The sequence below is a fragment of the Mirounga leonina genome, unplaced genomic scaffold (assembly GCF_011800145.1).
Source record: "Mirounga leonina isolate KUSES-001 unplaced genomic scaffold, KU_Mleo_1.0 Mir_115, whole genome shotgun sequence".
Lineage (NCBI taxonomy): Eukaryota > Metazoa > Chordata > Mammalia > Carnivora > Phocidae > Mirounga > Mirounga leonina.
The window spans coordinates 80,409,236-80,418,233 of record NW_023270268.1 but is presented as its reverse complement, the minus strand read 5'-3'; positions in this window follow the sequence as shown (position 1 = coordinate 80,418,233).

The following is an 8,998-nucleotide window of genomic DNA, read 5'->3' as shown; positions in this document are numbered from 1 at the left end:
ATCTGAGTCCTCTCTAGGTATGCAGATTGTTAGTAAGGGTCATTATTTTTCACAATGAAGCCTCCTAGATCAGAGTTCTCTTGTTTATTTAAAGGTTATTTGCATCTTCTCAGTTATCACAGCTCAGAGCAACATAGCTGAGTTAAGCTGAAGATGGTATGCTTACGTTGTCTGTCTTATGGCTTCACCTTCTCTGATTCTCTACTGAGTAGAAATAGTGAGTAGTAACCCATAGGAAATTTATTTTTTCTTCTGAGGCCCATTGATTTTTTTTTCTTAATTATTCTAACAAAAGAATCTGGATTATGTTATTTAGGAACTTCTCACAAACTTTTAGTGAAATCTGTACATTGCTTAATTCTAAATGTAAGTATCTCTTCTGTTGTTCTCCTCTGATTTGGGTCAAATACTGAAACATTTTGCAAGGATTCTTCCTCATATGTGGTTTGGCAAAATCGTCACTTCCTGGTTTTATTAAAGAAGAGACATACGCATTTCTTTTTGTGGTAACGGGTGAATTCCTTTGTGTATATTTCTTATAACATATTCCTAATATGAAAAAACAATGCTAGTGTATCTGCATAAATGACTGGAGGTAAAATAATTATATTTTAATATAATTTGTCTGAACTGAGTGGATTCAGAATTTGTATTAATTAAATCAGGTCTATGTTCAAAAATTACTTTTTGAATTATTCCCCACATCCCTTCTTTCATTCAAAAAAGGAGTGTAGAAGTTGATTAATAGTTTTAGGAAGATTTGGTAGCATATTTCACTTTAACTTGTTCTTAAAACCTTAAGTTCATTAACTGTGTTTGTGTTCACTAGCTGACAATTATTTAGCACTCATAATATGCTGCATAATACATTAATGGTGCATCACACATCAGTTCATTTAATTTTAACAACTACCTTATAAGGTGTATCCTGTAATTAATTCCATTTTACAAGTGAAGAAATTAAGGCATAGAAAGATGAAACTACTCTCTTAGTGTCACACGGCTAGGAGTGGAGTATCTGGGTGGTTATATTTGCTAATCAAGAAGGATTCTTGCAGGTTATTGGCATTTATAGCTATAATCTATACATTTAAATTAGTATAATTGTATTCTTATTTTTGATATTTTAGAGTTTGGATGATTTTTTTTAAAGTTACAATAATCAATTTGTAGAAAAATAAACTAGAATGGGTCTTAGAAACCATCAGGCCCAGTTCCCTGATTTTGCAAATGAGGGAAACAGGCCAGAGATCCCTGTCTGATTTGGGTCAAATACCGAAACATTTTGCAAGGATTCTTCCTCATATGTGGTTTGGCAAAATCGTCACTTCCTGGTTTTATCTATCCTTGCTACTCCATCTGTGGCTCTTTGAAATAATCAGAGGTTCTACTGTTTGTGAATCACTTTGAGATACATAAGTATTGAGAAATAGAATCCACCCACCCATCCATCCATCCATCCATCTTTCCTCCTCCTCTAAACACTGTAGTGAAACCATAGGCTAAAAGTTATATCTAAAAATCAGTACACAATTTTGACCTAATGAGTAGTCTAAATGTGCTTTCATAAGATAATCTGCTATCTCCTAAACATCTTTATACTCCAAAATTTTTTTCAATATGATTTAAAGTGAACAAGTGTGCCTGCCTAGACCAACAAATGTAATTTTTAAAATAATTCAGGATCATAAAATTTCTTTTCCCACATATAGCTAATGAATGCTTACTAAGTAAGTGCCAGGCACTGCCAGAGAATAGACACATAGCAGTGAACAGTGCTCCTCTTAAGTCTCTCTGCCCCCGGGGAACTTGCAGATAAAAAAGGAAACAAACTAAGATTTAATAAAAGCATGCGGGGAGAGCCAGGAAGGGGGTGGAGTGATGAGGCTGGGGGTGGTTTTTAAATGAGTTAGTGAGGAGAGACCTCTCTCAGGAAGTATATATGGAGACTTGGATGGAATGAGGAATTGAAACATTGAAAAATCCGAGGGAAGAGCTTTTCAGGGAGAGCATGAGCTGGGCATATTTGAGGAGGAGCATGATTGAAAAGGGTGGAGGGGATGGGGTGCCTGGGTGGCTCAGTCGTTAAGCGGCTGCCTTCGGCTCAGGTCATGATCCCAGGGTCCTGGGATCGAGCCCCGCATCGGGCTCCCTGCTCAGCGGGAGGCCTGCTTCTCCCTCTCCCACTCCCCCTGCTTGTGTTCCCTCTCTCGCTGTATCTCTCTCTGTCAAAAAAAAAAAAAAAAAAAAAAAAAGATCTTAAAAAGAAAAAAAAGAAAACGGTGGAGGGGAAAGTCCTAACAAGGGCAATGCGGGGAGATGTTGTCATATGTGTAGGGAAGGGCTAGCTCACACAGAGCCTTGCAGAACCGCACAAGGAGGGGGATACATTCTAAATGTGACTGAAGCCCTACAGCGTTTTAAGCCTGGAGATGGTATGATTTATGTGTTTAAAAGATTGTTCTGTTGCTGTTTGGAGAAGAGAATATGAGAACAAGAAAGGAAATCAGACTGTCTGACAGAATAGCACTGTCGACTATAAAGTCATAAATTGTAAATGGACAATCAAGTCAAGTTGAACAAAATAACTGTTTTAACTAGACACTGCTTATTGCCTTGTAATTCTTATTAAATCCCATTGGAATATAGTTTGGTATATTCGGCACCTTTCAATCCTATGTAAGAGAAGAGAACTCAGATTTTTAGGTAAGGGGCATTTCCTTTGAGGTGCCATGTCCTGTGCCACCACTCCTAAATAGATTGATTCCTCTGACCTAAAAAATAGTCTGATACACTCTAGCCTAAGGCACTGAAATCATACCATTTAAGTTGAAATCCCAGATTTGTTACTTACCAGCTTTGCCTCTGGCCAATTCTGTAATTATTTTCAAGTTTCCTAAGTTCTCTCAGGTTCCTTATGGATATTTAATAGTACCCACCTAAGGTTGCTCTGATGATTAAAGAATCTATGGAAGGATGTTTAGCAAAGAGTTTAATGCAGAAAAAAATGTGCAATAAAGGGCGCTGGTTACTCTGTTGTTTTCCACTCTGACCCTGGTAAAGATTTTTTACAATGTTAGGCTTTTCCTAGCCCTACCTGTTTCCATGACTTTATATTTGTCTGTAGGAATCTGGGTCAAGAGTTAATTGTATGGGATAAACTGAAAGAATAACGTAGATGAAAATTTCAACAAAACTTTTCTCCAAGATTAAACTTGAGTAATGTAAGTTAATTAATTCATTTCTTTAAAGAAATAACAGAAAACACTTATGTCAACAACAGTAATGTTATTGCATGGGCACGAGGAAAGATTCAAAGGACAAATAAAAAAAGGAATATGTTTAAAAATTGCTTTCTGGGAGCGCCTGGGTGGTTCAGTCAGTTAAGCGTTTGCCTTCAGCTCAGGTCATGATCTCAGGGTCCTGGGATCAAGCCCCATGCTGGACTTTCTGCTGGGTGGAAAGTCTGCCTCTCCCTCTCCCTCTGATCCTCCTCCCTGCTTGTGTTCTCACTCTCTGTGTCTCAAATAAATAAATCTTAAAAAAAATTGCTTTCTGATCTCCATAAATTAATATGCAAATAATATACAAATATCTTAAAATTTAGGTATGATTCTTTTTTTTAAAGATTTTATTTATTTATTTAACAGAGAGAGACACAGCAAGAGAGGGAACACAAGCATGGGGAGTGGGAGAGGGAGAAGCAGGCTCCCCGCCGAGCAGGGAGCCCTATGTGGGGCTTGATCCCAGGACCCTGGGACCATGACCTGAGCTGGAGGCAAACACTTAACGGCTGAGCCACCCAAGCACCCCTAAAATTTAGGTATGATTCTTTCTGTAAGAGATAATTTGATATGTCAGATGGAACTATAGAATTCTGAATATGAATGGCCTTCAATTAGAAAAATTCAAAATGAATAAAAGAATTTGAAAAACTCTGTATATATTTTCTTTATTTTACTCCTTAATATACTCTATTGTGGAAAATGGAGCTACAGAATTTACACCTTACTCTAATTTAGCACAGCCATGATAAGAAACTCATTGTCTTTTGTTTGTTTGTACCGAGGAAAAAATATGTTATCCTCTTTATTCTTTTTTATTTTTTAAGATTTTATTTATTAGAGAGAGAGAGATAGCAAAAGAGAGCATGAGCTGGGAGGAGAGGGAGAAGCAGGCTCCCTGCAATCAGGGAGCCCAACTTGGGGCTCCATCACAGGACCCCGGGATCATGACCTGAGCCAAAGGCAGATGCTTAATCGGAGCCACCCAGGCATCCCAAGATATCCTCTTTAATTGGCCTTTATTTTTTTAATTGAAGTGCAGTTGACATACAATATTATGTTAGTTTCAGGTGCACAATATAGTGATTTAACAAATATATACATTACCACAATAAGAGTAACTACCTCTTTATCAATTGTTTTTCTTTGAGGAGAAGTCTCTTCTCTGTGGAGTCACTACTCTGAAGCAACATTTTCTTAAACAGTCACATTTTTTTCTGAAAATTCTCATGGAAACTTATGTTTCAAGTTTAAAAAAAAACAAAACAACTTTTCAGACTCATTATCTTGAAAAATGTAGCCATACAGATGGCTTGAACATAAGTCTAAAAAACAAAAAAACAAAAAAAAGGGAAGAGAAAGGAAAAGAAAAGATTAAATTTGCAATAAGTGTTTACCATTTCAAATTGGTAATTTATAATTTTAGTGGACAGTAAAAGAGAGCAATTAAAAATAGGATTATACTCTAATTGGTAAAAAAATATATCATCCTCTGTGGTATTTATCACTGTGACTTGCTCCTCAATCTCAGTCCTTCCTATAGAAGAAATTGATTTGACTTTGAGTAAGTTCGAATCTAAATCAAGCTGGATGATATATGGTCAAATAATCGAGTGAATCTAAAATTTAACTTATTTAACTATAAATTATCAAAACAACCCTTGGCCTCATACATTGTTCAGCACGGCATTTTAAACCATAAAGTGAAATAGTATAATCTAATAAAGTGGGAAACTCAGCAAGGAAGATATTTTCTTCCAAGTTTTTCTATCATTTCTAGTTCCAACTACATAGATGGGATTTGTAAAAGGTGCCTGTTTACATTTGAATAAATGTCCCTAGAAGGCTACTTGATTCCTTCCATTTCAGGTTATTTTCCTTTCATACTTGAAATCGATCATTGGGTGCTATACACAACTGATAAATTATTGAACACTACATCTGAAACTAATGATGTACTATATGTTGGCTAATTGAATTTAAATAAAAAATTTTAAAAAAAGAAATCCATCATTGTAAAATGATTTTATTAGTATTCAAATGATAATTTCTTTGTTTTTTCCTAACCAGTGAGAATATTAATGATTAAATATGTGTTGGAAATTGTTTACAGTTTTCTTTCAAAATTTTATTTACCTTACCCTTGAGTGGAAAAAAGAATTTGCCTCATTTTAGTAGTTGATATACCAGAACTAGAGGTTGAAATGCTATATTCTTGGACATCCACACATTTATATATGGACATTTATGTGTCGTTAGACTTGGTATGATCTGGGGTGAGGTTGAAAGAACACCAGGTATAGGAAAGTTGTGTTCTATTCTTAGCTCTGCAGTAAATTTCTGTATAACCATATTAGCCACTTCCTCTTTAGGTCTCAGTTTTTGTACATGAAAAATAGAGAGTGGGTCAGATGGTAACTGAATCCATTCCTGCTCTTAATTCTATATAAATATACTGTGGGATTGCAAGAAAAAAAATCAAATAAAATTTTATTTTTTTCCTTGAAAATTCAGTAGGCATAATTTTATATTTAATGTACAAAACTTAAAGTTAGCAGGCAATTGCCTAGAACATTTAGCACACTCTTTTAGCTATCAAACTTACATGATGAGATTTTCCTGGAATAAAATCTACCTAAATAAATTTCCAAAGCACTCTATGGGATTCTAATCTGATGTCCATAAATTATTATACAGACCTAAATGTTTAAGAGTCCAAGTTATTTTTACAAGTTGAGTTGACATTCAAACGTATGCCATGCTCACAAGCCAGTCGGCTCAATGGACAACTGCATGCACATGATTGTTATTAACCCCTTTTATTCACTGTTCAGACCACCAAAACACTTGCACCCTAAATGTCATGCTTGACATTATAGACCAATTTAGAAATCTTTTACTAGCAGAAATAATGACTGCCCTGATGAAGACATAAAAGTTAAATGGGCTTCCTCATAAAATCACTTTCCAGGGTTGACTTTTCTTTCTGGCACCCAGAGACCTATCATATAAACTGACAAGCAAGACTAACTAGGTGTGAGAGATTGTTCCAAAAAGATATCCAGCCCAAAACATTCTAACTAATTGAAGAAAAAGAACAGGGTAACTTCTCTGCCATTTCTAAAATTACAACTTTATTGTTTGAAAGCTTATGCATGATCTGTAATTTGTGTATGGTACAATCATTTCAGAGTCACCTGAGGGGAACAGGAAAGAAGGAATACTATACCAGGTACTTTTCTGGCTTCCCAAATATGGGACAAAATTATAAGGTAAACAAACCTAGACAATAAGGTGAAACAAACTGGCCCCCTTTCCAAGGGGATTTCCAGTTCATGTTGCCCTAAGTGACCAACAAAATCATCATCTTCTGCAAAAAAGAAGCTTTGTTGGTAATTTGGGCTTTGTAGAGATTCTGGACAATTATAAAATCTTTGAGATTATCACTTTAATTGATGATGTATATAAGGATAAAGTGACATATGTAAGGTTAAACACTAAGTTTAATAATCAGAGTTGTAACTATAATTTTATCGTGCCTTGATGAGGCATTCCTGGGCCCCTGTACCAGAGTCATTGCCTAAGATCTGTATAGACCTGGGCAATTGAATGCAGTCCTGTTATTCCTTCCAGCCCATCCTGGTTCTTGCAGGTCACTGGCTAATCTCTGAATTGATCTTTGGATGGGACTCAGGTATCCAAATTTAGTACTATTTAACCATGTCCTTTTCCAAATCTCCTCCAGGTCAGTCCTTCTCACTTAGGTCCTAACACACAAAAGAGAACTTTCAGCTTATTGTCCATCATCAGGAAAGGGCTCAGCTCTTAACACCTCATAAAAATAATTTGCATTCTTGCTGAAGGGAACCCCAGTCCTTAGAAACACAACAACATATCTTTTCTCTGTGGAGAAGAGAAAGATAATTTCTTTTCTGAGTTCCTCCTCTGCAAATACAAACTGGGCTGAGATACAATGATGAGAAGAAATTAGCAAATTAGAGAGAACAGGGAAGGCTTTCCAAGCACAGGGCATGGTATATGTGAAGACTCTAAGACAAGTGTTCAGAGTATGCAAGAAACAAAAAGGAATCTACAAATGGCTGGGACAGGGAAGGTGAGGGCAAGTTGGAAGGAAGTAAGATTGGAGGAATAGTATACAGTGTCAGCATCATTCAGAGCCCTGTAGAAAGGATAAGGATTTTAGCTTAAATGAGACAGAAAAATACCAAGGGCTTTATGGATATAGGGTAGTGATATGAGATCAGTTATAATTTTAAAAAAATAACCCTAATATTGTAGAGAATTGATAAAGAGGATGGAAAAGTAGAAGAGGGATCAACCCTCAGGAGGTCATTGTGTAAATCCTAGTAAAAGGGCTTACAGTAGGTGCAAAAACCAGAAGTGATTGGGTTGAAAACAAAATATGAAAATACGAAAAATACACAATATGTTTCTATATGGGTAAAGCATCCCTTACAACACCAGAAATAGGAAACATCTGATAAAAGAAATAGTTGAAGAATTATGAAAAGAAGGAAAACAGATGTAATTGAAGTGAGACTAGAGAAAATCATAACCCCAAAACACGTAAGAGGACACTTTTGAGGCAGTAGGAAGTTGGGTATATTCTGGTAAATTAGACATTCACTAGTTTTATAGAGTGCTCACTTCAATGTACAGTTACTAAAATGGAAGCAATAAAAACAATATACTTACTCTATGTAAGAATACTTTAAGTATTTTGTATAGTAGCAAAATCTGTTGGAAAAGCCTAGTTCTCTACTCATAAGAAAATATATTTGGAAAATACTGTATATTTACATCATGGAATATCATATAATATTTAAAATGACTGAATAAAAAAGCAAGATGCAAACAATACATATTGTGGAATGATAGTTGTATAATTTAAAACACACTATATATTGCTTATGGATATATACTTAAGTAAAAGTAATCAAAAGTGGCTTGAGGAGGGGGCGTCTGTGTGACTCAGTCAATCAAGCTTCGGACTCTTGGTTTTGGTTCAGGTCATGATCTCAGGGTTGTGAGAATGAACCCTGCATCAGGCTCTGCACTCAGCGTGGAGTCTGCTTGAGATTCTCCATCTCTCTCTCTGCCCTCCCGCTCATGCTCTCTCTCACACACACTCTCTCTCTCAAATAAATAAATCAATCTTAAAAAAAAAGTGGTTTAAGGAGTACAGCTCTCATGATACTATGATAGAAATTGCCTCAGTAAATGAAGGAAGAGAATGAAGAAGGTGGTAAGTAGAAAAGACTTCAAGTCTATCTGTAAAATAGGACTGCAGGAAAATCTGAGAAAATACTTTGTATTTTGTGAGAATATTAGTGTTAGTTTTCATTTTCTTTGAACTTTTATATATTTACATTAAAAAAATTGGGATCTTAAAACTAAGCTGATTTTCAGAACGGACACAGATAGAGAAAAAAAAAAAATCAATGGCCACAAGATTGGGCCTCCATGCTAAAAGCCAAAGACCCAGAAAGCATAAGAGAAAAATTAGGAGACATGGAGCATACATCCTGATATTTCAACATCAGCCAAACGGAGTTTTAAAAGGAGAGAGAATAGAGATAATGTAGGAGAGAAAATCATTCAGAGTGAAAAAAAGAGAAAAGCAACATGTAGTTGAAGACATAGATGGCAAGTGCGAAGCCTAATAGATGAACATAAGAGTGAGACTGGGGAAC